Below are 16,757 nucleotides of genomic sequence, written 5' to 3' on the forward strand. Positions count from 1 at the left end.
AATGAACGACTCCTGCTGCAAACAGAAGACGTTAGGTGTGTCTATACCTGCAGCGATGGACTGCTAATGGGACACTAATATGGTGCTTCATTAGAAATATGACATTAAGAATTCACCCAAAATATGCTGCTCTTAAAGCAACAATGCGTAACATTTTGACATAAATAGATATTTTTCCTATTTCCTGAGATGACAGGTTTCATTTTCACCAGTCCAAAATCCCAGAGTCAGACTCTCCAGCTCTCTGTTGAATGCTCCCTTGGGCTATGTAACTTTCTCTGGGCGAGCCGTCCGGAGGGGTGTTCTGTGAGTGGTGTCACAGCCCCAACTCCACCCCCCACTGTGACTTTACGGCTGAATGGACGAGCGGCCTCGGCAGCAAGCTGAGTTTCTTTGTTTACATCATGGCAGAAGAAGCAAGATCTTGGACAAGTGTCAACATAGGAGATGTATTTACAGCCTGCAAATAACTGAGAGCTACAAAAGGCTTTTCATCTGATCCTGAAGTGGCAATGTTTCTACTCGACTTGTAAGTCAATTTTGTATGCACTGCTGTCTCTGCCAAATCATTAAACAAATGTCTATATGCTTGTTGTTTGTATATGTCATTTTAAGTGAAGATGTGTTTGCAGCAAAACAGATGAATTGCGTTGCTAAAACAGGATAGATATACTTTGTGGATGGTGAAAACAGTTTTTGCTCATGTTCTAACACAGTTATAGATTGAATAAAATAACCACGCTAGTCATGTTAGTCACTATATTGAAGGGAAAAACAGTGTTTGTACCGGACTTGTAAGGTCTTGGGTGTGTTATCAAATGTGGGGAACCCCTTTGCTTCATTCTGAAACGTACAGTCAAAATAAAGTTGTATAATCTGCTTCCGTCGGTCATGCAGTTGCTTATGCCTCTCGCTGGATCCTGCCTCTCCTCACTGTCTGCATGACAGAGTTCCATCTCTGATGTTGAATGATAGATGCTTCTAGAGTTGCCTTTGTAAGCATAAGCTGGACAGTGTTGTGTATATTGTCTGTGATTAAATATTTCGCTGTTTCACCACAGTATTTCCTCTTAAACATGAGTTGGGGAGCAGGACCAGAGACCTTTATGAGCTTTATGACAGCTTACAATTACACTCACTTACCTGTGGCGCTGCCAAAAGCAAATATTCTCAAACTATGCACATTTATCAAAGAAGAAAAAAGATCTTCTACACCAGTGTAAATGTAAACGCAACCTGACTGTCATTGTACAGTCTGTTTCTGACTGTTTCACAGTTTTGTGTACATACTTGTGCTAACATGGGGTTTAGAACAGGGATTTGAAATTTAAACTGTAAATAGAAATTGGAAAGGAGTTGCCTTTTAAAGTGTGGAAAAAAATGAGCTCGGACTGAAGATTAAACTTGACTTAAGACAAACTGTCCTCCCATGAAATGCCAACACTTGGGAATGGAAAATTTCTTCTCCAAGAAAAGGAATCCATTCACATGTTAAGGCTACTCCATTTTGCAGTGACAATATTACCAGTGGTCAAAAAAACCCTCTCAGATGCAACACTGTTCTGAGGACACCAAGATTTTGTTTTGCCATAAGGGCCAAATGAGCATACTCCATTTCATCTCTTCACCAGTTGAGAGGACTCGTGGAGGAGAGGAGAGCCCTCTATCTCTTGATTTCATCTTCTGCCTTTTCTGTCTTTTCTCTTGAGTTTTCTGTGCTCCTCTCTCCTCGGTAGCTCTGTAGGCTTCTTCAAGGGGACTCCAAAACTCTCAATCGTTAGGTGCAGATGATTGAGGTTTCACCTCAAGCTCCACTCCACCAGCTTTATCATCAGCATCATCTTTCTGTGTAAGACAGTAGAAAGAGAGAATGTACTGTATGGGAGTATGTGTATGTCTAACAGAGACAGGATTTGCTTGGATATTTTTCCAGAGGGTCTCTTACATGCTTAACCATTTTCCAGAAGCGCCTTGGTGCCGACCGAAAGTTATCCTCCATGGATTCTCAAAACTCCTCCCACACCCGCTATTTAGCCTTTGCAACAGCCGATGCAGCAGCCCTTTGGGCCAACCGGTTGCTTGCAACTGCTTAAGGAGTCCCAATAGAGACTCCTTCTTCAGTCGGATGGCTTCCCTGACGTCTGGTGTCCACCAAGATGTCCTTTGGTGACCACCCTTTGAGGCACCGATGATCTTCATGCCACAGCTCACCACTAAAGCTTCAGCCATGGCAGCTTTGAACACTGACCACTGATGCTCAATGTCCCCAACCTCCACATGGATGCAGGAGAAATTTTCTAAAACAGAAAAGGTGTGAGTTGAAAACCTCTCTGACATTTTCGTCCTCCACACGTTCCCAGTTCACTCTCACTACTTTTTTGGGTTTACCGGTCGGTCTAGAGCACAGGTGTCAAACCGGTCCTCAAAGGGCTGCAGTGGGTGCAGGCTTTTGTTCTAACCAATCAAGAGGACACCTACTCACCAATCAGGTGTCTGAAGACTGTAGTCAGTTAATCAGAATCAGAATCAGAATCAAATCAGAATCAGAATCAGATTTATTGCCATGGTCAGTGTGACAAAAACCTGCACCCATTGCGGCCCTTTTGCGGGTGAGTTTGACACCCTTGGTATAGAGGTTTCAACTGCCATCAGAGCCAACTCACCACCGAGTCTAGCTGGATTCCAGAACCCAAGCTGTCCGTGGAGGTGAGCACCACCAGGTCCAACTGGTAACACTGCACCTCCCGCACTAACCCAGGCTCCGTACTCCATAGTTTCCATGTTCCCAGTGCTACCCGATGCAGCCCAAGCCCTCTTCCACTGCCGCCCAGATGACAGCGCACCCGACTCAGGTGATGTCCCCCAAAGGTGGTGGGCCCATGGGATGAGGATGGAATGGATGGAGCATCCCAATGGAGCAACCAGTCATTTTCTGAGTTTTGCTTTTTGCTCGCCACTATTTACTCTATTGCTGTACTAGATCTAGATTGTAATACTTGTTATATTATAATGAAATCTATCCTTTTCCCTAGCCAATCCTTCCAAATAAAGAAGGAAGTTTAGGTTTTAACCAAATAGATTATGAGTTGTTCAAGTACGGATTAAAATTAAACAAACAAGGCAATATACTCCACATTGTTTGAAGATAAGTTAGCTAAACCTTTCCTTATCCACAGGTTGTTGCAATTAGCCGAGGTGCATCTTTGACCATTCCAAATTAATGTTTTCATTATCAGAGTGGACAAATTACGATTTGTCCATCCATTAACCTCATTAACCACTTCAATCAAGTCTTTCAATTGAAGCCGAAACACAATTCCTAAGCAGTTAATACCTTTCTTCGGCCGCTGAAAAGCTCCAGATTGAAATGCTGCATAGGGCCAGTATGTTACTAATGGAAGTGCTTCTGATTTGGACCAATTCACCCTGTAGACTGAAAATTTTGAGAATGTATTGATGGTTTGAAGGAGAAAGGGCACTGATCCACTGGGGTCAGAGACAAGCAATAAGATATCATCAGCATATGACATATGAAGTTTTTGCACCTGACCCGCCGTCAAGATGCCTGGAAAGTCATTTCCCTTCCTTATAGCTGCTGCCAGAGGCTCGATAGCTACTGTAAACAAAACAAGAAGACAGAGAAAGGTGAACCGTATCCTGCAGCCTCCAGGCTCCTATATAGTACTTTCACCCATTTAATAAACTTGTTAAATCCATTGGGCTTCAGACACTGACACATAATATTAAATAGCTGTCTTACATTATCTGATGTGTCACAACCTTGAACAAACCCAGCCTGGTCAATATGAATTAATCAGAATCAGAATCAGAATCAGAATCAGATTTATTGCCATGGTCAGTGGGGAGCCCACTGACTAGGAAAGTGCCTTGGAATAAAGTGCAAAAAAAAATAAAATAAAATAAAATAAAATAAATAGAATAACATAACAACAAGGCTGTTCACGAATTTAACAGTCTGACGGCCGAGGGGAAGAAGCTGTTCCTGTGACGGGAGGTTCTGGTCTGGATGGACCGTAGCCTCCTGCCAGAGGGAAGAGGAACAAACAGTCTATGTCCAGGGTGAGAAGGGTCGGCTCTGATCCGACCTGCACGTCTCTGGGTCCTAGAGGCATACAGGTCCTGAAGAGGTGGCAGGCTGCAACCGATCACCTTCTCAGCAGAACGTATGATGCGCTGCAGTCTGCTCTTGTCCCTGGAGGTGGCACTGTTGTACCAGACGGTGATAGAGGAGGTGAGGATGGACTGGATGATGGCCGTGTAGAACTCCACCAGCAACTTCGTCGGCAGTCGTAGTTTTCGTAGCTGCCTCAGAAAGAACATTCTTTGCTGGGCCTTCCTGGTGAGGGACCTGATGGTTGGCTCCCATTTGAGGTCCTCAGTGATGGTGGTTCCCAGGAAGCAGAAGGAGTCTACAATAGGAATAGGTGAACCAGCCAAAATGAGAGGGGACAGAGGAGCTGTTACTCTCCTGAAGTCCATGACCATCACCTCTGTCTTCTGAGCGTTGAGCTCCAGGTTGTTGTGGCTGCACCAAGACACCAGCCGCTCCACCTCCCTCCTGTAAGCCGACTCATCTCCATCTGAGATGAGCCCGATGATGGTGGTGTCGTCCGCAAACTTGATCAGCTTTACGGACTCGTGGCTGGAGGTGCAGCAGTTAGTGTACTGAGAGAAGAGCCATGGAGAGAGAACACAGCCCTGAGGAGACCCGATGTTGAGGGTCCGAGTGTCAGAGACAGTCGTCCCCAGCCACACACGCTGACTCCGGCTGGTCAGGAAGTCTGTAATCCATCTGCAGAGGGAGTCAGGCACGTCCAGCTGGCGAAGCTTGTCTTCAAGCAGAGCTGGAAGAATGGTGTTAAAGGCAGAGCTGAAGTCTACAAACAGGATCCTGGCATAGGTTCCTGGGCAGTCCAGATGCTCCAGAACGAAATGAAGGGCCTGGTTCACTGCATCGTCCACAGATCTGTTGGCTCCGTAGGCAAACTGCAATGAGTCCAGGTGAGAAGCAGTGATAGATTTCAGGTGAGAGAGAACCAGGCGCTCAAAGGACTTCATGACCACAGACGTCAGTGCCACCGGTCTGTAGTCATTCAGTCCTGTGATCCTGGTCTTCTTGGGAACAGGGATGATAGTGGAGGACTTAAAGCAGGCAGGTACATGACAGGACACCAAGGAAGCATTGAAGATGTCCGTGAACACTGGAGCCAGCTCAGCAGCACAATGATTCAGGATGGCAGGGGAAACTCTGTCCGGACCTGCCGCCTTCCGAAGGTTCAGCTTCCTGAACTGAGTGCGCACGTCTTGCTCCATGATGTCAAGAGAAAGAGGGGGGAGGTGAGGGGGTGGCTCATCAAAAGTGACTGTGGTCTTTGCTGTCTCAGTGACATCATTGGTCTTAGTTGTGTCACTAAGAGACAGCACAGTCCTTTGTTTGAAAGTGGAACATGGGGCTGGAGAGACCACAGAGGTGTTGGTGCAAAATGGCTGCTCAAAGCGACAATAGAAGTTGTTGAGGTCCTGTGCAAGAGCGAGGTTGTTCAGACTGTGGGGGGCACGTGGCTTGTAGTTAGTGACCACCTTGAGCCCTCTCCACACCGCAGCCGAGTCATTGGCTGAGAACTGCTGCGTGAGTTTGTCAGAGTATGCAGCCTTAGCTTTCTTCAGCTCCCTCTGAAACCGATACTTCATCTCTTTGTAGCAGTTCCTGTCCCCACTCTTGCGAGCTGCCTCCTTCTCCCGTCTAATCTGGCTGAGTTTAGCTGTGAACCAAGGTTTGTCATTTGCATAACTCACCTTGGTGCGCGTTGGAACAATGCACTCTTCACAGTAGCTGATCCATGAAGTCACAGTGTCTGTATATTCATCCAGATTATTGGTCGCAGTCCTGAACACCTCCCAGTCTGTGGTCTCCATACAAGCCTGCAGCTCCTCTTTAGCTTCACTTGTCCAGATCCTCATGCTCCTCACAACAGGCTTTGCCAGCTTCAGCTTCTGCTTGTATGTAGGAACAAGATGAACCATCAAGTGGTCAGAGAGTCCCAGTGCAGCTCGAGGGAGGGCGGTATAGGAGTTGCGGAGCGATGAGTAACAGTGATCCAGCACGCTCTGCTCTCTGGTGGGACATTTTACAACCTGCCTGTACCTGGGAAGCTCCTCACTCAGATTTGCCTTGTTGAAGTCACCAAGCACAATCACAGCAGAGTCCGGGAAAGTTCGCTCCACATGCAGGACCTGATCCGCGAGCGCACTCTGAGCCTCACGTACATCCGCGCTGGGCGGGATATATACGGCAGCCAGAATGAATGAAGCGAACTCACGTGGGGAGTAAAACGGCTTACAGTTAACGATCAGACATTCCAGAGAGGGAGAGCAGTGCTGGAAGATCACCGTCACGTCCGTACACCAGCGATTGTTGATGTAGAAACACAGTCCTCCGCCTATGGTTTTGCCGGTGAGCTCCGGAACCCGGTCCGCGCGGTGAAGCTGGAAACCCTCCAGATGAAGCGCAGTGTCCGGGATGAGATCGCTCAACCACGTCTCTGTGAAACACAAAACACAAGAGGAGGAGAAGTCTCTGTTCCGTCTCAACATCAGCGCCAGTTCATCCATCTTATTGCTGAGCGAGCGGACGTTGGAGAGGATTATCCCGGGAAGTGGAGTGCGCGATCCTCTTCGACGAAGGCGAACGAGCGCACCGGCACGTTTCCCTTTCCTCCTCAGTTTCTTCCGCCCCGCCAAAAGATGAACTAACTCCGCAACTGACACCAAAAATACTGGTAGTAAGTCAGACGGAGTCATAGCCCTGATGTTCATCAACTGATCTCGTGTGTATGAACACGCAGATGCTCCATCAAAACACAAAAATAAACAAAATAACATGCACGGTAATTCCAGGCCAGCCTTCGTCGGCGCCATCTTGAATGAAATTAAGGAAGCAATTACACTTTTGTGGCTCATTCACGTGCTATAACATCGTCCTGCTGCAATTTATTTAAGCTTCTCCGACCCCTGTTACAACATAACAGCCACACGAGTCACTAATTTCACCAGTTTGACTTTGATTTTGCTTTTATTCACACTCCCGATCCCGAGTGCTCTCTGTTCTGTTTCCCGACAAATTCACGGAGAAAAACGAGTGCAGACTCATATGTACATGCATTTTATTGGTTAAAATACGTCTGAATCAGTTTAGTCAATGTGTCACGTTGTCTGAATCAGTTTAGTGAATGCACCACATTTTTGTGGAAATAAATGAAACGTATTTGCTGTGCAGGCTTCTCCTCTCACCACGTCATTCCCGGTGTAATCTTAGCATCCACTACAAAGACCTGTGTAACTCCTGACCTTCTCTGTACCTTGATATAAACAACCACGGTGTAAACACCACTGGCCAATGTTCTAGACATGTCCTGAGGTGGTCTTAGAAGAGCTGTCCCTCTCCACACAAAGTTTGCATCAGTTATAGAAAGGTGCTTCAACTAGACCAGTTATTTTTAAAAAAGGTTTTTTGTTTCACACCTTTGGGCCGTGAGGGCTGCGAATTTTTTTTAATACATGAGCCACGTATGGTGTCATTGAATTATGGAGAAGTTCTTAAAAAGAAAAAAAAAAATAAAATGATGTCGGACCCCCTCAACAGTAAAAACTGTTCAGGAAAGCAACTGTTGAAGCAGTTTTGAAATGGTAATACTTTTATTTACACTTCACTTATATCTTCTTTAGAGTTTAAATACAATATATGATTTTTATTTTATATATTTAGACATGAGTTTATTGTATTTATTTTATTAAATTTTTCCAATTTTCTCAACAGTTTGCACCAAGGGTATTTATTCCTTTTTTCTCTAGTAAATTTGATGAATATGACTTGCACCTTCTGCTGCTGGTTGGACTTTTTGATAACAAATAAATATTTTGGAGTGATCACATGGTTTCATGTAATTTTGAGAAGATTGAATATGGTGATTGATCCTATATGAAATCAAGAGTAATGAATCAGTACTGTTACTTGAGCCCACTTTGGGGAAAGGTGGGCCCCGACATCTAAAGGGTTAAGAACCCCTGAATTAGACCATGTATAAATTAACAGCAGCAGCAGTATGATGTTATAGCACGAGAATGAGCCGCAATTGGAGCCCCATTTTTTTTTTGTGTGTGTTCCTCAGAACGTAAAATAGCAAGCTTGACCCCATGCACCACTCAATAGATTAAATATTTGTGACCACATGAACAAATTGCCTTGAGACCAGGTTGGGAATTCCCTAATATTTCCTAATGTTTCTCTTATAATTTGGGAAGATCCAGTGATTCCATAAACAAAGAACTTTGCATATTCAACCTTTTGAGAAAGACATTGCTGTATTTATATTTTAGAGTTTCACATAATTTATCAGAATCCTTTTTGTAAAAAATACCACATCAAACTTGTCTTTCTAAAGACTGGTCATTATTTTCTTTCACTTAATGTCAGTCTACTGACATTTCAAGATGAGACGTAAACAGTTTAAGTTAGACATTAGACTCTGTGTTAAATGAAATGTGAAATTTGAACATAACTAAGTAACTTAGAAGCGCGCATCAGACATGCACAGGTGATGACTGGACCCGTACCCAACAACCAACCCCTGAACATTACATGAACCCGATGAGTACACAATAACTTGCAGTTGTATATTGTTATAGCTCAGTAGTGCTTTCTGCCTTTGGCCACAATAATCACTTTTGCACACACTTCGTCTAGTGGTGGAGTAATGAACGACGACAACCCTTTTTCAGACATGGGACAAAGTCACACATGTGCAAGTTTCAAGAAAGTCCTGAGTCATTTCTTCTCATGCAAATGAAGTCGTAAGTCGTGACAAGTGAAGTCCAAGTGAAGTCCATGTCAAGTCACCTTCTTTGACACAAATATTTAATGTTAATGACTATCACACGCAAGACATTAGTTAATTTGACTGTGGGACGACGACTGTGGGCGTTAATGGTTTCCTGGGAGTACGTAGGGGTCCCACAGAAGAGATGTAGGAGGTGTCTGAGGTGAGGGAAGTCTGGCTATTTCAGCTTATCTAGCAACTTATCCTGCTGCGGCTACAGCCTGGACTCCAGCCCTTCCGTTCCGCTGCCACAGACTACTTTCCTGGGGAAATATGACCACCAGCACCTACATCGCAAGAGAAAGTCAGCCAGGAGGGGGAAAAAGAAGAGCGGTGTCCGAGCCAGACTGAAGCGGGAGACACATAAACAACGAGCGCGCCCGTTCCATTATCCTGGCCATTGTGCGGTCCCTCCACAACAAACTGGACGAGCTGCAAGCCTGTGTCAACCATCTGTACGAGTACAGAACTGCCTCGGTTCTGACGATCACCAAAACCTGGTTGAATGACAGTGATGACAACTGCGCGCTCCACATTGAGGGCTTTTCACCACCTCTCCGTCAGACAGAGACTGTGAACACACCGGTAAGCAGCACAGCGGCAGTGTGTGCCTATATATAAACTATTGCTGGTGCACCACAGTCGCTGTGAGGGACAAGATGTGCACCACAGACATCGAACTGCTGGCTGTTTCCCTGCGCCCCTTCTACCTTCCCAGAGAAGTCCCACAACTCTTCATCATACTGGTCTACATCCACCCACAGGCTAACGCAGCTAAAGCTACGGAGCATCTCACCAACACTCCGTACAACCTTGAGCAACTTTCTCCAGACTCCCCCAAATTCATCCTGGGGGATTTCAATCACTGCGCCCCTGACAAGTGCCTGAAAGGATACCAGCAGTATGTGACATGCAGCACTCGGCAGGGGAAAACACTGGACAAATCCGTGCCGGACGCACTCAAGGCACTCCCCCTCCCCCGCTGGGCTCCGCAGACCACCACTCAATCCTGCTAGCCCCTGCCTACACCCCGGTCATCAAAAGGATTAAGAAGCTGCGTGCTCTCCCCCCTACTCTTCATCCTCTACACCGATGACTGCAGGTCCACACAGCCCAACTGCCACCTGGTGAAATATACTGACGATACGGTCCTCTTGTCACTGCTGTCTGGCCCGTCGCAACATCATGGCCCCGTTCTGCAGTGGTTTGTGGAATGGTGTGATAGCTCCAAACTGAAGTTGAACGTCAGCAAATCCAAGAAGATGGTGGTGACCTTCTTCAACAGGCAGAGGGAGCTGGCTGCTGCTGTCACCACCACCATCCATGGGAAGCCAGTGGAGGTGGTTGAGGAGTACATCTTCGACAACCTTCTGAAGTTCTCAGCCAACACGGAGGAGATCCTCAGGAGGTGCCACCAGCAGATGTACCTGCTCAGAAAACTGAACACCTTTGGAGTCAGCAGGCCAACCATAATGACTTTTTATTATGCCTTCCTGGAAAGCATCATGACCTTTGACCTCTTGTTCCACTCACTTACCATAAAAAACAAAAACAGACTGGAGCGCATTGCCATGGTGTGTTCTAAAATTATCTGCTCGACTATCAGAACCCTGGCACTCGTGTTCAGACAGCAGGACCCTTCCCACATTCTTCACCCCGGATTCCAATGGCCCTGCCTGCAGGACTGAGAGGAGGAGAGCCACCTGTGTCCCCATAGCCATTCTGATGTTCAACTCCAGCTGGTGACACATCCCCTTACTCAGAGGCTCCCCCCCTCGCTGGCTGCTATGTGTCCTGCTGCTATTCATAACCATATTTTTAACTACCTAACTCAGTCACTTTGCACTTTAGTCAAGAATGTTTTTATTTTATTTATTTTATTACTGTGTAACTTGTAATGACTTGCCAGGCTGCTCAGCTGTTGCACCTTAGTTGCCCCTCTGGGATGGTTAAAGTTTTTCAGATTCTGATTAACCTGTTGCCTCTGACACCTTCCAAGTGTACTCATGCATACACACACACATCCACAATTTACAAGACTCCTTTTAGATGCAAATAATGACAGGATTATAATTGTTAAATTCTGGTTCTTCTTCTTTCTCTTTCAGCTTCTCCCTTCAGGAGTCGCCACAGCAGATCATCTTCCTCCACCTCACTCTTTCCTCTGCTTCCTCTTCTCTCAAACTTACAAACCTCATGTCCTCCTTCACCACCTGCATAAATCTCCCCTTTGACCTTCCTCTCCACCTTCTGCCTGACAGTTCCAACCTCAACATCTTCCTACCAATGTACTGGCTATCTCTCCTCTGTACATGTCCAAACCATCTAAATCTAGCCTCTCTGACTGAACCTCAGCATCTCTGCTATCTCCAGCTCTGCCTCCTGTCTTTTCCTCAGTGCCACTGTTTCCAAACCATATAACATTGCTGGCCTGACCACTGTTTTTCATTACTTTCATCCTTGCCGACACCCTTTTGTCACATCACACCTGACACTTTTCTCCAATGATTCCATCCTGTCTGCACCCGCTTCTTCACCTCTTTCACAGTCTCCATTGCCCTGGAAAGTTGAGTCTAAGTACTTCAAACGCCCACCTTCTTTATCTCTGCATCCTGCAACTTCACCTGTCCACTTGGGTACCTCTCATTCACACACATGTATTCTGTCTTGTTGCGGCTAACCTTTATTCCTCTCTCTCTGTTCTCACCACAGATCACAATGTCATCTGCAAACATCATTGTACAAGGGGCTTCATCCTCTTCAATGCCCTTCTTACTTCAGCCTTACTAATCTTTACTACATCCTGATTTATGATGGTCACTTCTTCGACTATTTGTTCTCTCTGCATTGATGCAGTAATCTGTGCAAAAGGATTCCCAAACAAGTACTGGGTGCATTAATGGACATTTTCAAATAATTGATATTGTTTGGCCTGGGAACGCCTCGGGATCCCCCGGGAGGAGCTGGAGGTTTGTGCGGACCGGGAAGTTTGGGCTTCCCTGCTCCGAATGCTGCCTCCGCGACCCGACCCCGGATAAGCGGTAGAAGAAGGTGAAGGTGAGGTGAAGGTGATATTGTTTTGCTGTTATAATTTTTTTATGTGGTCTGAGGAAATATTCTAATATTTTGAGACAGGATTTTTGAGTTCTCTTAAGCTGTAAGCCATAATCAGCAATATTGAAATAATAAAAGACCTGCAATATTTCAGTTGATTTGTAATGAATCCAGAATGCATCTGAACCTGTGAAACCCATGCAGGTCAACAGAAGTCGTCACTCACTCCCCTGAAGTGCGGCAATACAGGTTAGCTCAGGGGCTATGCTTGTACTGTGGTGTGGTTGGTCATGTTCTTGGGACCTGTCCCACTTGTCCCAAGACCCCTCGTTCTCTTCTGGTGGCTCGGACCCAGGTTGGACTCACCTCGCTCTCTCTGGGCAATGGACAGCTGTGCTCTTCCTCAGGTCACTCATCGACACAGCACCGCCCAGACTCCAAAGTAGTTTCTGGTCAGGCTACCGAGGTGCTCAGAGCGCCGTCAAGACCTGAAGTGCTCCGGAACTCCAGCTGGCGGTCCAAGCCAGACCTGTCAGGAGTCCTTTTGAAGCCTCAGAACCCCGGTTTCCAGTCCGAGCCACCAACCCTGAGCGTGCCTTCCCAGCCGCCGCCTCCCAAGGACTCCAGCGTGCCTTCCCAACCGCCGCCTCCCGAGGACTCCAGCATGCCTTCCCAGCCACCGCCTCCCGAGGACTCCAGAGTGCCTTCCCAGTCACAGCAGCCAAGCTCTTTCAGTCGTTCCAATGAGCCTCCTCCTCCCCTTGTCTCCGATGACCGTCCATCCATAAGTCTGCAGAGCATCCTCAAGGTCAGACGGCACAGGGATGGTTTACAGTACCTGGTCAGCTAGGAGGGTTTTGAGGAAAGGTCCTGGGTCCCCGCCTCACATCCTCATAGACCTGGTCGAGGGCAGAGAAGCCCTCCTTAAAGTGTACTGTCACGTTCTGCTCTCTGTGCTCTTCTTCTTATTCTTTGTCTGTTCCGCGTGCTTTTATTTTGTTAACCCCCTGTAGTTTCCTCTTCCCTTATCCCATCCAGCTTAATGGCAGCGCAGCTGGAGCTCATCTCGTCATCAACTCCTGTCACCTGGCGAGCTCCAGACTGCTGGCTGCTAGATGGTCACTTCATGTCATTCGGTAACTCTCCCACGACTTAACCTTCCTTGTTGAATTCCTGAGCTTTCTAGATTTTTGTGCGTGCTTGAATTTCTCTTCAGCCGCTTTCTTAGTTCCGCTTTCTCCTATTCGCTCCGCTTTAGTTTTTCTCTTCCAAATTGAATAATCAGCCCGCATGTGAGTCTTATTATACTCACCTTTTCATTTCAACGATTGTTGTATATTTTTCCTGCGTGTGAGTTTGAGTGTTCTCCTCCACGTAGCACGTTCAGTTATTTGGACCTCGTGAGTTATTATCCGAGCGTTTTTGTGTTCTCCCTAGTTTTGAAGGCTGACATTGATTCATCTCTCTTTTGTTACAGATTTTTCTCCAGTCCCTCTGTGTATATCCCGGTTTGTGTTTTGACTCCAGCGCCTTCAGTTCCTGTCTTCATCGTTTGTACTTATTGTGATTTTTGTATTAAATTTATTAATTTAATCTCGTTGTCCGTGTCTTCTGTCAGCCTGCAATCATCTGCACCTGCTAATTTATGTCTCCCCCTGGAACTGCAACCTTATCGTGGTGGGGGAGTTTGAGTACCTTGAATGATTCTAGGAGCTATGTTGTCGGGGGCGTTATGCCCCTGGTAGGGTCTCCCATGGCAAACAGGTCCTAGGTGACGGGTCAGACTAAGAGCAGTTCAGAAGCCTCAATGAAAACAACAACAACATCAAGGACCGTGACGTCGCCCAGCATGGCGCAGCCGGGGCCCCACCCTGGAGCCAGGCCTGGGGTTGGGGCTCGAATGCGAGCGTCTGGTGGCCGGGCCTCTGCCCATGGGGCCCGGCCGGGCCAAGCCCGAACGAACGACATGGGCCGTCCCTCCTGCGGACCCACCACCCACAGAGGGAGTCATAGGGATCGGGTGCAAAGAGAACGAGGTGGCAGTCGAGGTCGGGGGACCCGACGACCTGGTTCGTGTGGACATTCTCTGGCTCTTGGAACATGGAATGTCACTTCGCTGGGGGGGAAAGAGCCTGAGCTTGTGCAGGAGGTTGAGAGGTACTGGCTAGATATAGTCAGTCTCTCCTCCACGCACAGCCTGGGCTCTGGAACCCAACTTCTCGAGAAAGGCTGGACCCTCTACTTTTCTGGAGTTGTCCGTGGGGGCGAGGCGGCGGGCTGGCGTAGGCTTGCTCATAGCCTGCAGCTCTGCAGCTTCGTGTTGGGGTTTAACCCGGTGAACGAGAGGGTCGTGTCCCTACGCCTACGGGTTGGGGACAGGTGTCTCACGGCGGTCGTGGCTTACGGGCCGAACAGCAGTGCAGACTACCCGGCTTTCTTAGAGTCACTGGGAGGGGTACTTGACAGTGCCCCAACCGGGGACTCCATTGTTCTACTGGGAGACTTCAACGCCCACGTAGGCAATGACAGCAAGACTTGGAGGGGCGTGATTGGGAAGAACGGCCTACCCGATCTGAACCTGAGCAGTGTTCTACTACTGGATTTCTGTGCCACTCACAGTTTGTCCATAACGAACACCATGTTTGAGCACAAGGGTGTCCATAAGTGCTCATGGCACCAGGACACCCTTGGCCGGAGGTCTATGATAGACTTTGTGATCGTGTCATCTGACCTTCGGCCACGTGTCTCGGACACTCGGGTGAAAAGAGGGGCAGAGCTGTCAACCGATCACCACCTGGTGGTGAGTGTGATCCGCTGGCAGGGGAGGAAGCCGGTCAGACCGGGCAGGCCCAAACGTATTGTGAGGGTCTGCTGGGAACGCCTGGCGGAACCCGCTGTCAGTGGCGTCTTTAACTCCCACCTCCGGGAGAGTTTCTCCCAGATCCCGAGGGAGGTAGGTGACATGGAGTCTGAGTGGGCCATGTTCTTCTCCTCCATTGTCAGTGCGGCTGCACGTAGTTGCGGTCGTAAGGTCTCCGGTGCCTGTCGTGGCGGCAATCCCCGAACCCGGTGGTGGACACCGAAGGTAAGGGATGCCGTCAGGCTGAAGAAGGAGTCCTATCGGGTCTTGATGGCCTGTGGGACTCCCGAGGCAGCAGACCTGTACCGGCAGGCCAAGCATGCCGCTTCCCGTGCGGTCTTGGAGGCAAAAACTCGGGTCTGGGAGGAGTTCGGAGAGGCCATGGAGGAGGACTATTGGTCAGCCTCGAAGAAATTCTAGCAAACCGTCCGTCGCCTCAGAAGGGTGAAGCAGTGCCTCACCAGTACTGTTTACAGTGCGGGGGGGAGGCTGCTGACCTCGACTGGTGATGTTGTCGGGCGGTGGAAAGAATACTTCGAGGGTCTCCTCAATCCCGCCGTCACGTCTTCAATTCAGGAAGCGGGGACTGAGGACTCAGACTACTCTCTCATCACCCGGGCCGAAGTCACCAAGGTTGTCCGTAAGCTCCTCGGGGTGGTAGGGCCCCGGGGGTGGACGAGATCCGTCCTGAGTATCTGAAATCCCTGGATGTTGTAGGGCTGTCGTGGCTGACACGTCTCTGCAACATCGCGTGGCAGTCGGGGACAGTGCCTCTGGATTGGCAGACCGGGGTGGTGGTCGCCCTGTTTAAGAAGGGGGACCGGAGGGTGTGTTCTAACTACAGGGGGATCACACTCCTCAGCCTCCCTGGAAAGGTCTATTCCAGGGTACTAGAGAGGAGACTTCGGCCAATAGTCGAACCTCAGATCCAGGAGGAACAGTGTGGTTTTTGTCCTGGTCGTGGAACACTGGACCAGCTCTATACCCTCCATCGGGTGCTCGAGGGTTCATGGGAGTTCGCCCAACAAGTCCAAATGTGCTTTGTGGATTTGGAGAAGGCGTTCGACCGTGTCCCTCGTGATGTCCTGTGGGGGGTGCTCCGGGAATATGGGGTACGGGGCCCTCTGCTAGGGGCTGTCCGGTCCCTGTATGACCGTAGCAGGAGCATGGTTCGCATTGCCGGCAGTAAATCAGACCTCTTCCCAGTGCATGTTGGCCTCCGCCAGGGCTGCCCTTTGTCACCAGTTCTGTTCATCACTTTTATGGACAGAATTTCTAGGCGTAGCCAGGGCAGCAGTGATGCGGTCGCTGTATCGGACCGTTGTGGTGAAGAGGGAGCTGAGTCACAAGACGAATCTCTCGATTTACCGATCGATCTACATTCCCACCCTCACCTATGGTCACGAGCTTTGGGTAATGACCGAAAGGATGAGATCGCGGATACAAGCGGCTGAGATGAGTTTCCTCCGCAGGGTGGCTGGGCGCACCCTTAGAGATAGGGTGAGGAGTTCGGTCATCCGGGAGGAGCTCGGGGTGGAGCCGCTGCTCCTCCACATCGAGAGAAACCAGTTGAGGTGACTCGGGCATCTGATCCAGATGCCCCCTGGACGCCTCCCTGGGGAGGTGTTCCGGGCATGTCCTACCGGGAGGAGACCCTGGGGAAGACCCAGGACTCGCTGGAGAGATTATGTCTCAGGTCTGGCCTGGGAACGCCTCGGGATCCCCCGGGAGGAGCTGGAGGAGGTTTGTGCGGACCGGGAAGTTTGGGCTTCCCTGCTCCGAATGCTGTCTCCGCGACCCGACCCCGGATAAGCGGTAGAAGAAGGTGAAGGTGAAGGCTAATTTATGTAGCATAGTCTTCTGGTAGAAGGATCTTTGCGTTTTTAATAGTTGTAGTACCTTGTTATCAAGGTTTGTCTCGTTCATCTCAGCGTCCATACCTGCCA

Source organism: Synchiropus splendidus, chromosome 13 (genome assembly GCF_027744825.2).
Source record: "Synchiropus splendidus isolate RoL2022-P1 chromosome 13, RoL_Sspl_1.0, whole genome shotgun sequence".
Taxonomy (NCBI): domain Eukaryota; kingdom Metazoa; phylum Chordata; class Actinopteri; order Syngnathiformes; family Callionymidae; genus Synchiropus; species Synchiropus splendidus.